Consider the following 16724-nt stretch of genomic DNA (forward strand, 5'->3'; position numbering starts at 1 on the left):
ACAAAGATCCCCCGCGTAGCCTGCGCACGGGGGCTACACGGGGGCAAGTGCCGTTAGCGAGCACCCATCAAGGCCGCCGAGGTGCCTGTGATTGGCTGGCAGCGCACCCTTTGCCACCTGATGTTTGTGCATACCACGCCAGGTACCCACTTGACCTGGGCCAGACCCTGAATGGGTTCAAATATTCATCACTACTCTCACTGGTCGTGAGGAGTGGGGAACAGACAAAGGTCGGGGCAAGTGCTGTTAGCGAGCACCAATGATAGATCGGCACCGCACCCAATGTCGATGTTGACCGCACACCGCACCGGGTGCTCTTTTAAGGCCGAGCCGACCTAGGAGAGGCCACGACACCACTGCTTCCGCCGCCCTCGCCGTGTCCCGGTGAGGGCCGTGCGTGCGAGCACAACTGTAAACGCGCACCCCTGCCGTGGCTAAATGAGGTCGCGTGCGGGGAGGGGCGGTGGAGCGGCGATATTCCTCCAAAACGTGGAGATACCACGCCGCTGTTATCCGCCCCCTTGCGCCAGTCGGAGGGGAGGAGGGAGGGAGGGAGGAAGGGATGGAAGGAGAAGGAGAGATATTAAAAAAAAAATCTGGGGCGGGAAATCAAATAAGGCACGCGCGACCATCTTACCCATCGCCGAAAATCCTCGGGGCGCTGAAACGCAGTGCCGGGCATCCTCTGGTCCAGAGGCAGGCGCTCGTTCGCTGGCGTGTAATTAATTGGGTTTTGCTCGACTTCGTATGCCATTAGTGTAACGGCAGGCAACAAAAAAAAAACACGCGCGCGGAAATTTTTTTTTCTTGATTTTCTTAAAACAAGGAATGCCGAGCCGGGAGAGAGAGAGAGCACCACCCCCCCGCCCGCACCCCACCTCTGATCACCCCCCTCCCACCCCGGGAGAGTGATGCGCGTAGAGATTTCGTCGAAGCTCTGTCTTGCGCTCTTCTGCCTCGAGGTTGAGGGTCCAAAATGGAAATCCGCTTCGGATGAACGAGCGGCCGGGCTGAGTGGTCATCACGATAGCCCTCCCCCCCCAACCTCCCCCCCCCCACCTCCCCCCATTCTGGAGGTCGCGAGTTCAAATCCGACCTCTTGTTACGTAAATAATTTTTTTAATGAGGATGAGTAGACGTCCCGGGAAAGATGTTGTACAAACAGCCACGTAACGGTAACTTTTCAAATGATATCACAATTGGTGTTTACCCGTTCTGGCAATAACACAGTTGTGTCAAGATGTTAAAACACCAAACGGAAACCTTTTGCGAGGAATCACGTCACTTGCATTGACCACACACACACTCGTGGTGAACATGCAAACGAACATACTCTGGTAGGATATAATGATGCATTATCTTCTTGGTTTTTTCGGTAAAGTCACGTAGAAGGGAAGTAATAAAATAATAAAAATAAAACATAATACCACCTGAGGACGGCTGCTTGCGTTGTGGCCGAAACGTCGTGAGAATTGTTTCATTTTATTATGTTTTATTTTTATTATTTTATTACTTCCCTTCTACGTGACTTTACCGAAAAAACCAAGATGAATCCCTGCAGTCACGAAAGCTTTAAATCGAGATGCATTGTCTTTGAAACTGATCGGTCCACACCCCAGACAGCTTTCTTTAGAGCCAAGTCTCAAACAGCGTTAGACCAGAGGACGCCGAAAAGCGATTGTTGTCGCCATCGCCATCATCACCATCACCATCATCGCCAGCCACGGCCGATCCACTCCTGGATGAATGCCTTTGACTCATGCCACCTCCACGCAGTGATCTGCCCAGCACGCGGACAAACTGGGCCCAATTTCGTCCCTGCACGCGCCTCCCCGTCCAATCGGAAGCGCGTTTCATTCCGTTCCTTGCCTGCACATCAAACTAAAACACATTTTTTTTTAACCAGGTCAGGTCCCACCGAGCCACGTAGCTGATTTCCAGAATCGACCCTGGCTAAGACAAGTGATAGCTCAACAAAGCGGGCTTATCGTCACCGCGTGGAAATTCAAAGCGGAGGCCAAGTGCTCTGAACGCGTGACGTCGATTCTAAATGTGGAGGGAGAGGGGAAAACAACGGGAGGACCCGGAGAAAAACCCACGCGGCCACGGGTTAGAGAGAGAGGCAGAGACGCAAACTCCAAATATACAGCAGCAGGCGTCAGGGTCGGACCCACGACCTCCCGCATACCAGGCGAGGGATTCATAATCAACGATTTTTGGGTTTAGATCGCGTTATTTATAAATGTGTCGTAACCCTCCACCACCCGACACGGCCAATCAGTAAAAAAGTGTCACGTTGACAAAAGACAAATAGTTCACTGCTTTAGCCCACCGGTGTGTTGAAGCGTGAAACCACAACATTTACAATTTTGTAAATGTTTACAATTTTGTAAATGTTGTGTCAACGTGACACTTTTTTACTGATTGGCCGTTTCGGGTGGTGGAGGGTTACGACACATTTATAAATAACGCGATCTAAACCCAAAAATCGTTGATTATGAATAATATTGGTCGCGAAAGCCTACGTGTTAAACCAGGCGAGGGAGTTAACATCTCCTAGCCACCGTGGCACCGATGATACATGCCCACCGGTAATCATTCCTGCTAAGCACCGACGCGTCTCTCACGTGAGAACCCAACTCTAAACCGGCGCACGTTCTCCAATCCACGTCGTATCTCTCCCTCCTCCTCCTCGCTCCTCGCTCACCGTAATTCCAAGAATGCAATGCGTACCCACCCCCCCGCCCCCCGCTTTTGAAGTTAATGTTCCACATTCTCCAACGACCACGGTTGGAACGGGAGCAGCAGCAGGTCAGGTCGCTACATCGCTGCTGCGCGGAGGCGGTAGAGGCGTCATAAGATGAACCTCCACAACCTTGCCGGCCCACCGAATGAATGTCGAGGATGAAAAAGCCTCAAACGTGCGAGTCGCTAAGCCACACGGGAGCGGTTGTCACCTTTCCCCGTGAAATTACACGGCTCCTGTTCCGGGGGCAAGGCTGCCCCAGAAGTCGCAACCGGGTACCCGATACCCGTACCCTACCTGATACCCGGCTACCCGTACCCGGCCGGGTACGGGTACGGGTACCCGTTTGCGACCCTGGTGCGGCCGGGTACGGGTAGGCCGTGAGTCACTGGTGAGTCACCGTTTGTCACTCATTTCCCAACGTCTTGTTTCTTCTCACAATTCAAGTTCCTAGAATCAACCCACCCGCGCCTGCAACATGGCTTCATCCCAGAGGTCGCAATCGGGTACCCGATACCCGTACCCTACCCGATACCCGGCTACCCGTACCCGGCCGGGTACGGTTAGCCGTTTGCGACCCTGGTGCGGTCGGGTACGGGTACGGGTAAGGAATCAAAACCCGTTTGCGTCCTCTGGGCTCCCCCCATGCCTCCGCCCACCGATCACGTAGGGCGAACGTCGAGCCAATGTCGTGCCAACGTCGAGCTCGACGTTGGGCCGCTAACGTTGGCACCGACGCGACTCGAACTCACGACCTTCCAAACCGCGAGCGAGTGGCCACCGAGACGAACATTTTTGTTTCAAAATTTTTTTTTTTTCCCCCTTTTCCCGTCGGCAGAAAGATACACAGACCTCTCTCCTGGCACTGCGCTGTGCACACACATTCCAGCGACGCTTACACAAAGACAAAGATCCCCCGCCCACACCGTATAGCCTTTAGCAGACTGTTGGGGCAAGTGCTGGCAGCACCTACGAAGATTGGCAATGGACACGTGGGCAGGTGCACCCGACACAGCTGATTAGTAAAGTTTGGTCACGTAAACGAAACGTGGCCAATTCGTTACGGGGTACAGCACCACCGGTTGGGCGTTGGAGAGCAAAGATTGTAAATGTTGTGGATTTGCTCTCCAACACGCCGGTTGTGGCCGTACGAGCAACGAATTGGCCACGTTCTGTTCACGTGACAAACCTTAGTGATAGGTTTTTACCCTTTCAACTGATACAAAAACTGACACCTTTATACAAGGCATCATTTCGATTTAAAGCTTTCGTGACTGCAGGGATTCATCTCCTTGGTTCTTTCGGTAAAGTCACGTAGAATGGAAATTATTTTATTATGTTTTATTTTATTTATTTTATTATTTCCATTCTACGTGACTTTACCGAAAGAACCAAGAAGACAAGGCATCATGTTTGCAATAACCACAACACAAGCGGTCAAAATGCAAACAAAAAGAAACAACTCTGATGATGATGATGATAATGATATGCACTGTCCTTTTGCCACTGGTAAAGGAGGTCTCATAGTATGACAAACCTTGCACAATCGGCTGCGTCGGGTGGTGGCGGGTTTAACGACACACATTAATATATTTACGCGATCGAACCAAAAAAGAAAAACTCTATTATGGATGATATCGGTGGCGAAAGCCTCCGCCGGGGTGTTAAACAGGCTTAATGCGACACAATACAAACGAACAGGCGTCAACGTGACCGTGCATCGCGTCAGCATTTGGCGTCTGAAGGGAAACACATTCGTCGATGAAATAAAACAACAGCAGCAGCAGCAGCGGCGCGCAAAATACGGCGAAACCATTCTGTCGCGATTTGCGCTCACGAGCACGCGGGCATTGTGTCGATCGCAGTTTGTGTCGACCGCAATGTGTCGTTCGCGAGCAAACGAGGGACGACGGGGATTTGTTTTGTTTTTTTCTTTCCGCGTGGGACCTTCGGTAAACGTTGGGGCCATTTTGGATTGAATTTGGCATTTTATTGTGACGTCATACGTAGCCGTGTTAAAATGTCGATAGGTCGCGTAGGTTAATTATTTGAAACATTTTTAATTGCGCATTCTTGAGTTTCTATCTTAAGTTCCGTCAAAAAAAACACTACTTTTTTTACGGAAACATTGCTGCGTATTTTTTTCGGTAGAATTTAAGCAACCGTTAACGCGTCACGTCAGAGCACCTTTTGGCGGGAAAAATCGCCGGAAGTGACGCCACGGACGTGATGTCACTTCCTGTGATGTCACATTTTCGGAACAATCCGAATTTTTTTTTTTTTACAAATCATATCTAACATCCCATTTTGTTGTGGGATTAATCCGATATTTGGGAACACGCTTTTAATACATACATGAAGATCCATGCCTGTCAACCCCTTATCAGTGCCTTACCTTACTACAGACCACTTCAGACCTTATAAATCTCAACGTTCATCCTACAAAACCCATCACAAGGGAGAAACACAAATAGACAAAACATTTTTTTGCCCGCATTGAAACGGCTGTACGCCGTATGGACCTGCAAACTCAATTTCCCTGTACAAGAATACGGGGTAAACCGTATGGGTTGACAGCTATAAAGATCCATCTTATGGCCTACTATTGGTAGAAGTGTCAGTAAGTGAACGCACACAAATATGCCAAACAGACAACTGGAGGACCCGAAGAAAAATCCACGCGACCACGGAGAGAGATATGAAAAACTCAAAATTTCTAGCAAGCATCCGGGTCGAGATCAAACCAATGACCTCCTGCATAGCAGGCGAGGTAGTTAACATCTCGTCACAGCGTTGTGACGGAGTGGCCGCCAACGAATTGGTAAGCGAACACACAAATATGGACTTCCCCCCCAAAACAGACAATTGCCCGCAGTGTGGGAAAATACTTTTGCAAAGATGTGACAACGACAAAAAAATAATACGGCGAAGAAAATATTCCCGACGACCGAATCACCCACAGCGAGCCTGACCTCGTTAGATCTCAGAAGCCAAGCAGGGATTTTGAGCCCGAACATCGCCTGTACTGGTCACCTCCCTGCACAATGAGCAACCAAATATTATTAAACGCGTGACGTTGATTCTAATCCATTATGAACGTGGAGGGGGAAAAATCCGGAGGAGCCGGAGAAAAATCCACGAGACCGCGGGGAGAGAGACACCGGAAACTAACAAATATACAGCAGCAGCAGGCGTCAGGGTCAGGATCGAACCCACGACCTCCTGTACACCAAGCAAGGTAGTCAACATCTCCTAGCCACCGTGATGATGATGAGAGAGACACACAAACTCCAAATATACGATGTGTGACCCCCCCCCCCTCGTCACACGGCGTCACAAAAAGTCAGACCCCCCCCATCAAATATGACGTCATAAAGCTCTGCCCCCCCCCAAACCATATTTCCATTTAGAAAATAAAAAATGCTTCAAATCGCCTTCAACTATTTTATTGTAGTGGGTATTTAATGTGGCGCTGCACTCTGATGTTGTAGGAGTGTTGTTATAACAATTAGTGCTGTTATAACAATTCTATGTTTATTTAAAGTTGCGCATTTTGATGTGACGTCACATTTCTCAACCCCCCCCCCCTAGTCACACATCGTCACAAATGTCTGACCCCCCCCCCCCAGGTGCGTGACGTCATTTATGGACGGCCCAAATTCCACGTTCTTATGACAAGGCCCAGTCCATCGCCGTCTTTGGTAAATGCTTTCTGCCGACATAACTGCACCTGTTGTTTGAGTCTTACTGGTTCATATTTTACCAACCCCGGATGGAGTGATGATGATGATGATTGGTCAGCATAGGGCAGTGCGGAAAAGCACACAGTTGTACTGTACTTATATGCTCCCACGCATACTGCAGATAATCTCCCTGCGTACTCACCAACCCGCACTGCCCAACGTGGTGAAGTATGGTCATGTTTTATGTTTATTATTTTATTATTTCCATTCTACGTGACTTTACCGAAAGAACCAAGAAGATGAAACAAGGGTGTCTGCCACATGTATGTTACACGGTAACGTGTAGCACAAGAACATTTCGTATGGCGCGTGAACACAAACACGTGTACACACACGCAAAGACAAAGATGCCCCGTGTAGCCTTTAACAGACTGTCGGGGCAAGTGCTGTTAGCGAGCACCTATGAAGGCCGGCACGGCACACGAGGGGGTGGGTGGCCAGCACCACGCCCGGCCGCCTTTGTCTCCCCAGTGGCGATGTTTACGCACCGCACCAGGTACTCATTTGAGGCTGAGTCGACCTAGGGGAGGCCCAGGACCGGTTCAGATAATCGTCACTGGTGTTGGCCGTTCGTAGCGCAGCGTAGCGCTAACCGCTGCACCACCGCTCCCCACCATAGATGTGTATACACAAAGGCAAAGATCCCCCGTATAGCCTTAACAGACTGTAGTGGCAAGTGCTGTTAGCGAACACACACACACACGCGCGTACACAAATGTTGAATAGACCCACACACGTGTACACAGGCAGAATCACACACGCACACACCACACACAGATAAATACCCACACACACGCACGCGTGTACACACATGTGAATAGACGCACACACGTGTACACAGACACACACACACACCACGGTCAACATACACACACACGCACGTGTACAGACAGAAGGGGACGTACACACAGACACACACACACACGCACCACGGTAAACACACACACAGACACACACACACGTGTACAGACAGAAGGACACACACACACACAGACACACACACAGACACACACACACACAGACACACACACACACAGACACACACAGACACACAGACACACACAGACACACACAGACACACACAGACACAGACACACACAGACACACACAGACACACACAGACACACACAGACACACACAGACACACACAGACACACACAGACACACACAGACACACACACACCACGGGTATATACGCCGCACGCTGCACTCACCACTCCGCCCCTGCGCTGAGCACCTCGCTGAGTCTCTGCTGCTGCTGATGCTGTTCGGCTCCGCGCGATGCACGGGAGGGGAGGGGGCGGGGCTCTACCGCTAGGGGGCGGGGCTTGATGGGAAGGGGCGGGGCTCTACCGCTAGGGGGCGGGGCTTGATGAGAAGGGGAAGGGCTTGCTGGAAAAGGGCGGGGCTTAGTGGAAAGGGGCGGGGCTTCTCGGCGGGGTGGGGCGAGGAGGGACGGGTTGGGGGGGGCAAGATGGCCCGGGTGGGGGGAGGGGCGAGATAGCCCGGGTGGGGGGGGGGCGAGGTGTGGCACGGGTGGGGGGGGGGGCGAGATGGCCCGGGTGGGGGGGGGGGCTAGGTGTGGCACGGGGGGGGGAGGGGCGAGATAGCCCGGGTGGGGGGGGGCGAGGTGTGGCACGGGTGGGGGGGGGCGAGATGGCCCGGGTGGGGGGGGGGGGCTAGGTGTGGCACGGGGGGGGGGGGTGGCGAGGTGGCACGGGTGGGGGGAGGGGTGAGGTGGCACGGGTGGGGGGAGGGGTGAGGTGGCCCGGGTGGGGGGGGGGGGCTAGGTGTGGCACGGGGGGGGGGGGGGTGGCGAGGTGGCACGGGTGGGGGGAGGGGTGAGGTGGCACGGGTGGGGGGAGGGGTGAGGTGGCACGGGTGGGGGGAGGGGTGAGGTGGCACGGGTGGGGGGAGGGGTGAGGTGGCCCGGGTGGGGGGGGGGGGGCTAGGTGTGGCACAGGGGGGGGGGTGGCGAGGTGGCACGGGTGGGGGGGGGAGGGGTGAGGTGGCACGGGTGGGGGGAGGGGTGAGGTGGCACGGGTGGGGGGAGGGGTGAGGTGGCACGGGTGGGGGGGAGGGGTGAGGTGGCACTGGTGGGCGAGATGGCCCGGGTGGGGGGGAAGGTGTGGCACGGGTGGAGGGGGGCAGGAGGGCTTGATGGCCCGGGTAGGGGGGGGGGGCTAGGTGTGGCACGGGTGGGAGGGTGGCGAGGTGGCACGGGTGGGGGGGAGGGGGCGAGATGGCCAGAGTGGGGGGGGAGGGTGGCACGGGTGGGGGTGGAGGCGTGGCCTGAGATTATTAGACCCGCCCATAGGCACGCCGCCACGCCCCCAGCTTTTTAACAGTTAATTTCGGGTAAAATCAATGAAAATGGGGTATGCCGATAGCATAAAAATTATATATGATAGCGCAAATCTGAGATCAGATTTGGAATCGGCACCCTGAAATTAGTCTAAAACAGCTGCAAAAGTCCAGGCCAGAATTTTTTTTTTTAGATTTGAAGCTTTCGTGACTGCAAGGATTCATATTCTTAGGTTTTTTCGGTAAAAGTCACGTAGGTAAAAAAATAAAATTAAAATTAATAAAAGTAAAATAAAAAAAATCACGACGTTTCGGAGGCAACACAAGCTTCCGTCTTCAGGTGGAACCGTCACAGCACGATAGCTGTATCAAGTAAATGGGAGATTGCAAGAGATACCACTCCGTATATATATTATGGTGAGGTGCGGCTTGAGTCTACGGCTAGCCTACATAACAAAATGCTGCAAATGAGATTTATTTTACTTTTATTAATTTTAATTTTTTACCTACGTGACTTTACCGAAAAAACCTAACAATATTTTTTTTTCTTGACCAGTGTTATGTAAGATACGGGTATCGTTTTATGTTATTTTATATGTGTAAAGACAGCGATGTAAGGGAGACGCATTATCCGCTTACCAATCCCGGAGCAATTTAGAATGCCCCTTGAGCTGACATCTATCATCATTTGAATACGTTGCTTAGGTTAAAGGTGCAGCCCTGCAATTTCCCGCGCGCGCCACTGCTGCTGTAACGACATCCACTCCAGGGAACTCTACAAAGTCTCCCCCCCTACCCGCCCCCACCCCACACACATTTGACGTTTTGGCCTACTCTTCCACTTTGCCCCATCACACGCGAACTAGCGATCGACTTAACTGCGGTGCACTCATTGGAACGGCGGCGGGGGAGGATTTAAGGATCCTGCCACGGTGGCGCATATTTAGTCTGCGTCTCTCTCTCTCTCATCATCATCACGGTGGCTAGGAGATGTTAACTACGTCGCCTGGTACACAGGAGGTCGTGGGTTCGATCCCGGATCATGTGACGCCTGCTGCTGCTGTATATTTGGAGTCTGCGTGTCTCTCTCTCTCTCTCCCTGTGGTCGCGTGGATTTTTCTCCGGGTCCTCCGGTTTTCCCCCTCCACGTCGAGAATCAGCGTCACCACGCGTTTCGAGTCTTTGGCCGCTGTACATTTACACGTGATGGGCCTGGTCGCTTCTGAAACACATTCCTGCGGAGGGAGCTGGTAGGAACGTTAAGTTGCTCGGTCAATGGTCAGGGTCAACGGCGGCGTGGCGTATTCCGCAAATATGGCCGAGTGTGAGGGCGGGCACAATCCGGCTTCAGTAGGTTAATCGTTGAGTTTTATAAGGGCACCACGGGGTGACCAGCCCCTCAACACCCAGCCCCTCCCTCCCCACCCAGTCCCTCCCTGCACGACGGACACAATAATCCCCTGTGGGCTGGTGTAACCAGGAGGTTCCTACCAGTAAGAGGAGCTGTATAGAGCTCAGCGGGCCTTAGCTGGTAACAATGTACAATTGTTACATTTTGGTAAAATACAGAGGTGTTTTAAAAAGATGGACCCAATTCCAAAGATATAGCGATTTCAAATCGGGTCCATCTTTTCGAACGACCCCTGTAGTTTTAACTGCCACGCCACGAGATGGAATCGAACCGGCCAACCTCTGGCTCACACGCCCAGTACGCTGAGCGATAAACACACCGTGGTGGCAACTTTAAATTCCACGTTGCTCCGAGTTATTCTTAAACCGGACACCTTGGGCTTGGGTATTCCCGCGAATGCGTTGCTTGGGATGGCATTGAGAGACGGCAAGATGGGCTCGAGATTTAAAAGAACGCACGCGAAAAAAGATCCCCCGTGTAGCCTGTAACAGACTGCTGGGGCAAGTGCTGTTAGCGAGCAGCACCTATGAAGGCCGGAACGGCACACGAGGGGGTTGGGTGGCCAGCACCACGCCCGACCGCCTTTGTCTCTCCCAGTGGCGAGGTTTACACACCGCACCAGGTACTCATTTGAGGTGAGTCGGCCTAGGGGAGGCCCAGGACCGGTTAGAATAATCGTCACTGGGTGTTGGCCGTGAGCGGGAATCAAACTCGGGTCGCCGGGTTCGTAGCGCAGCGTAACGCTAACCGCTGCGCCACCGCTCCCCATTGAGAGACAGAAAGATGGACACGGGAATTAAAGAACAACAACAACAACCTTATCGTAAAGTAACTGTATTTTTTTTTTATTTGTTATACAGCCAGATAATACGACAAATCGCTAACTTTAAACACCCAGTCGTTCATAAAAGTTGAAGGCGGCGTAGTACTATAGTAATAGAGCAAGTGCAGAATCAGTGAACCGGAATTGATAGCTTGAACGCATTTAGCGCGGGGCCCTTGAAAGTGCGGGGCCCGTAGGATAATCCGGCACTGGGGTAAGCTTCTCCGACACACACACGTGCACACACACACGTGCACGCACACACACGCACACACGTGCACACACACACGTGCACACACACACGCACACACACACACACGTGCACACACGCGCGCGCACACACACACACGTACGTGCACACACACGTGCGCACACACACATACGTGCACACACACGTGCACACACACACGTGCACACACACACGTGCACACATACACACACGTGCACACACACACACGCACACACACACGTGCCGTCATTTTATGATTGCCTTGGTCGGGAAAACGCCACCGCCGATGTTCGAGACCGATAACCGAACGGGCAGCCGAGGAATGGAACGCATCCGGAAATTTTTCGTCCAAAACCAAGGAGACGGAGCGATGAACTCGGCTCGCGTGGGTCAATAATTATTACACCGCGGGATCGGGCGTGGGGAGGACTTGATCCAGCAGTGGATTGAAGATGGACGACGACGACGATGATGGTGGAGTCTGTGCACAACTTGAATCGCGCCAGTCTTAGAAGGCTGCCCGTTAAATTCAAAGTCAGTCTCGTTCCTAAATTCACAATTTGTGTTTCCCGCGCGTACAATTGGCTAGACACCTTACTCCTTGAAAATTGTGTTCATTATTGAGCGTGACCTTGCCAGCTGCGAACTGGTATGGATATGCGTCTCACTCCTGTGCCACTCCAATGCCAGACGTATCAATCACATTGCCTCCTCTCGCATTAAAGTCACCGACCCATTACGATGTCAAAATGCGTCCGGAGCGCGTGGCTTAGCGGCACAGCGAGAGGGGAGGGGTGGGGGGTGGGGGGTGAGGGGGCTCAGCCCATCATCCATCAGGGGTTCTATAAAATGGTTGTCACTTTGTGGGACAGTGGATGTGCCATGGATGAGAACGCGACGCCTGTCATAGGAATGTGGAATTGTAACCCACGGCATCAAGGCTGTAAACACGCGCCACGTACGGTGCGAATGAAGTTCAACGTGCTTTCGCGAGCAACGCCTTCGAAACTCATCTGAGCGGGGGGGAATCTCTTCGACCTTGAATGCATTAATCTCCACGTGTTAAAACCGGATTCGTTTCTTACATCACGCGGCAACGACACACGGTATATCCCTCGGGGTAGGCGGATTGGGGCGGGGGAGCATTGTTCTATGCCGAAGATTTTTTCGGTAAAGTCACGTAGAATGGAAATAATAAAATAATAAAATAAAACATAATAAAATCATTCTCCCGACAGCGTCTCCCCGACAGACCTGGTCTTCACCTGAGGACGGCTGCTTGCGTTGTGGCCGAAACGTCGTGAGAATTATTTTATTATGTTTTATTTTATTATTTCCATTCTACGTGACTTTACCGAAAGAACCAAGAAGATGAACCCCCTGCAGTCACGGAAGCTTTAAATAGAAATCTACCCCGAAGAGTCGAGCACTTTACCGTTGCCTTTTGTTCATCCCAGTCAAGCCTGCACGAACGTGGGTTCGATGCCGACGCTGACGATGCCTGCTCTATATTTGGGGTTTGCGTGTCTCTCTCTCTCTCGCTCTCTCGGTCTCCCCACGGGCGTGTGGATTTTTCTCCGGGTCCTACGCCCCCCCCCCCACTCCACTAGGCCTCGGCAAGGTAAGGTAAAAGTGTAAAAACAACGAGCCTACCTTTACCCTACCTTTTACCTTACCACAATACAATCATTCTACCCTACCTTTTACCCTTTAGCAGGTAAGGTAAAAGGTAAAAAGCAACGAGCCTACCTTTTTTTTTTATTTTAATTTCATTTTTTACCTACGTGACTTTACCGAAAGAACTAAGAGTATGACCCTACCTTTTACCCTACCCTTTACCCTTACCCCTTGGCATGTCGACACCTTTACCTTTACCCTTTTACCCGGTAAAAAGGGTACAATTACCTTACCTTGCCTACCCCCCACCCTTCACACATTTAGAGTCAACGTCACGCCTTCACGAGTACTGAAGTTGGCTAGAGGGAGGTGACTAGTCCCAGCGCGTTGCAGGCTGCCTTTGTCTCCCCAGTTGCGATGTTTACACATCGCATCAGGTACACATTTGAGGCTGAGTCGACCTCAGGGAGGCCCAAGACCGGTTCAGATAATCGTCACTGGTTTTGATCATGAGCCGGAATCGAACTCGGGTCGCCGGGTTCGCAGCGCACACACACACAGGTCCACAGACATGAACTTATACGTGAAATACTGTGTTCATAATCAAGTACACACACGTGCACACTTACACACATTTACACAGGACACGTGTACGCACTACCGCTCTGGAGGCCGACCGAAACGGAATTTCTGGTTTCGGCCGAAACCGAAAGTTAAAAATTTACTTTTGGCAGAAAACCGAAAGTAAGCCGAAAGTAAAAAAATTAACCCGTAAAAACAAAGTTTTTCACTATAAATCCTTTATATGCGTGGCGGCTAGAGTCCTCTCGTCCTCTGGCTTGAGATGGCTGCCACCTATGGGTCAGATGATTGTCTGCCACCATTAAGCAATTGGTAATTAAATATTTTAAAAAAATTCCCTAAAAAGTGTAAAATTTTGGAAAAAAGTTTTCACGAAAATTAATTGTCACGCACAAGGTGTCTGTATGCAAAATGTCAGCTCGATTGGATCACGGGAAGTGGGTTAAAAAACGACCGGAAGATTTTCACGGTCGTAAGCAAGCAAGCACGCACGCAAGCACGCGAGCAAGCAAGCAAGCAAGTGAACTTAATATAAAGGATTTAAAAATTGACTTTCGACCGAAACCTAAACTATGTTGAAAGAGGCCATTTGCCAACTTTCGGCACCGAAACCGAATTTCGGTCGGCCTCGAAACCGCTCCCCATATGGCTAACACAACAATCGCTAATTCGCCACTGAATGGCGGTGAACTTTGAAGCCATGCGAAGTGTCGAAGGCTCACTGGCAGGTCATGGAACAGACCCAGCAGGTGCCATGGGTTGACCGACTGAGATGACTTGCAGATGCACCACCTGTGCTCCCCCACTGTGTCATCTCGCTGCGTTGTGTCCGTCCGGCACTCCACTCGTTATTGCGAGCGCCGCTCCTCCGCCCTCCGTTGTTGCTTGAGGTCGACTGCCTCCACTTGCTCAGTTGCGTCCTCCTCCTCCTCCACAGAGGCCGAACTTTACTTTTTGTAGATTTAGTCTTAGTTTTTTTCGGTAAAAGTCACGTAGGTAAAAAATAAAAATGTATAAAAGTAAAATAAAAATAAAATAAAAATCATGTTTCGGAGGCAACACAAGCCTCCGTCTTCAGGTGGAACCGTCACAGCACGATAGCTGTATCAAGTAAGTACTTGATACAAAAATAAAATAAAAATCACGACGTTTCGGAGGTAACACAAGCCTCCGTCTTCAGAAGCTTTCGTGACTGCAAGGATTCATATTCTTAGGTTTTTTCGGTAATGTCACGTAGGAAAAAAATAAAAAAAATTAAGTACTTGATACAGCTATCGTGCTGTGACGGTTCCACCTCAAGACGGAGGCTTGTGTTGCCTCCGAAACGTCGTGATTTTTATTGTATTTTTATGAATTTGAATTTTTTACCTACGTGACTTTACCGAAAAAAACCTAAGAATATTAATCCTTGCAGTCACGAAAGCGTCAAATCTAGAATTTTGTAGATTTGTTTTTTTTTTGAAATTTTAGTTGAAAGCAAAACATAAACCTCGAGTTATAAGCATGTACTTGGCTTTATTTATACCGCCCTTCGGCTTGCCAGCGCACGCTCTACCGGGGAAGAATCGTCAACGCAGTGGCGATTTGGCCGTTTTGCTGAGATGTGAATCTGGCCCTGAGTGCGGGGAGCGGTGGTGTAGAGATGAGGGCCACCCGAGTTCGATTCCCGCTTGCGGCCAATACCATTGACGATTATCTGAAACGGTTCTGGGCCTCCCCTAGGTCGACTCAGCCTCAAATGAGTACCTGGTGCGGTGTGTAAACATTGCCACTGGGGAGACAAAGGCGACCGGGCGTGGTGTTGGCCACCCACCCCCTCGTGTGCCATGCCGGCCTTCATAGGTGCTCGCTAACAGCACTTGCCCCAATAGTCTGTGAAGGCTATACAGGGGATCTTTGTCTTTGTGTCCACATATGTCACGAAACACAACGGAACGAGTGTCTCATTTGAAATGTTTTTAAAGGTCTTCTTGCATCGGGGGGGGGGGGGAACCTACATCTGCAGTACCGCGCTAATCTTTCATTTTAGAACCTACAAACAAAGCAATGCCTGAACACGAAAACAAAATCTCTCTTCTTTTATTTCGAAAACGGCGACAACGTTTGCATTGAATACGGGGGAAGCAACGATGGACAGAAAAGCGTGAAACCAACACGGAAAAACATCGATAACTCTCAACCACCCACCCACTCTCTCTGCCCCTCTCACCCAACCAGAGGTCGCAAACGGGTTTTGATTCCTTACCCGGCTACCCGTACCCGGCCGCACCAGGGTCGAAAACGGGTACCCGTTCCCTACCCGTACCCTACCCGAAATGAGTGACAAACGGTGACTCACCAGTGACTCGCGGCCTACCCGTACCCGTACCCGGCCGCACCACGGTCGCAAACGGCTACCCGTACCCGGCCGGGTACGGATAGCCGGGTATCGGGTAGGGTACGGGTACCCGGTTGCGACCTCTGCACCCAACTCACACCACGCGCTCTCACTCCGCACTCGCGAGGAATAGGAGCGGCAGCCACGGCGCAGAATAATAGAGTTTGAGACGGGAAGAGAGGCCACTCCCACGAACTTGCGTTGACCAAGCTGGTCACACGGATTCTGACTTCACATTAACTTGAGCGTGGCCCTTTAGCAGGACATATATATATAAAGGCAAGTGCTCATTCATCATTTAACATTAATTCATCAAATTCCGTAAAGGATGTATTACTTGCGGATTATGCGCACTTGAGTTTCAAGTCATACGCGAAGTTACACAGGCAAAGCAAATTAGATTTTTTAAAAAGTTAGTTGATAGTGAGATCGTATGAAGGAATTAAGTAAAAATGTACAACTTTAATAAAATCGTTACACTAAATCGTGATAATTGAATAGCGCGGAGGGTACAGGAGAATCATCTTCTTTCGTATGGCAGATGCAGAGTAACAACCACAATTTCACATTCATGCGGGCAAGCCGGACAACCACATCAGGACCAGCGTAGTTCATCATCGCAGCAACAGACTATTCACATTCCTGTCAACCCACACGGTTTACCCCGATTTCTGGTACAGGGAAATTGAGTTTTCAGGTCCACGCGGCGGACAGCCGTTTCAATACGAGTAACAAAGAAACTAAAGTGTCTCTTTGTTTGTGTTTCTCCCTTGTGATGATGGGACTTTTGCAGGATGAACGTTGAGATGTATAAGGGGCACGGGGTGACCATTAAGGTCTGAATTGGTCTGTAAACACGTTCTTCCTGCGGAGGGAGCTGGTAGGAACGTTG

General features: G+C 51.0%; 1 protein-coding gene across 1 annotated transcript in view; it reads right to left on the reverse strand.

Moving 5' to 3' along the window:
- The window catches only part of LOC144737052 (SH3 and multiple ankyrin repeat domains protein 2-like), a 114054-nt gene extending 106295 nt beyond the window's left edge, over positions 1 to 7759 (reverse strand). The window contains exon 1 of the mRNA XM_078619701.1: positions 7704 to 7759. The gene's annotated coding sequence lies outside the window, so the exon portion shown is untranslated. The remainder of the gene's footprint in view (positions 1 to 7703) is intronic.
- Between the last annotated feature and the right edge of the window lie 8965 nt (positions 7760 to 16724).

This window comes from Lampetra planeri, chromosome 64, assembly GCF_965212315.1.
Source record: "Lampetra planeri chromosome 64, kcLamPlan1.2.h2, whole genome shotgun sequence".
Taxonomy (NCBI): Eukaryota; Metazoa; Chordata; class Hyperoartia; order Petromyzontiformes; family Petromyzontidae; genus Lampetra; species Lampetra planeri.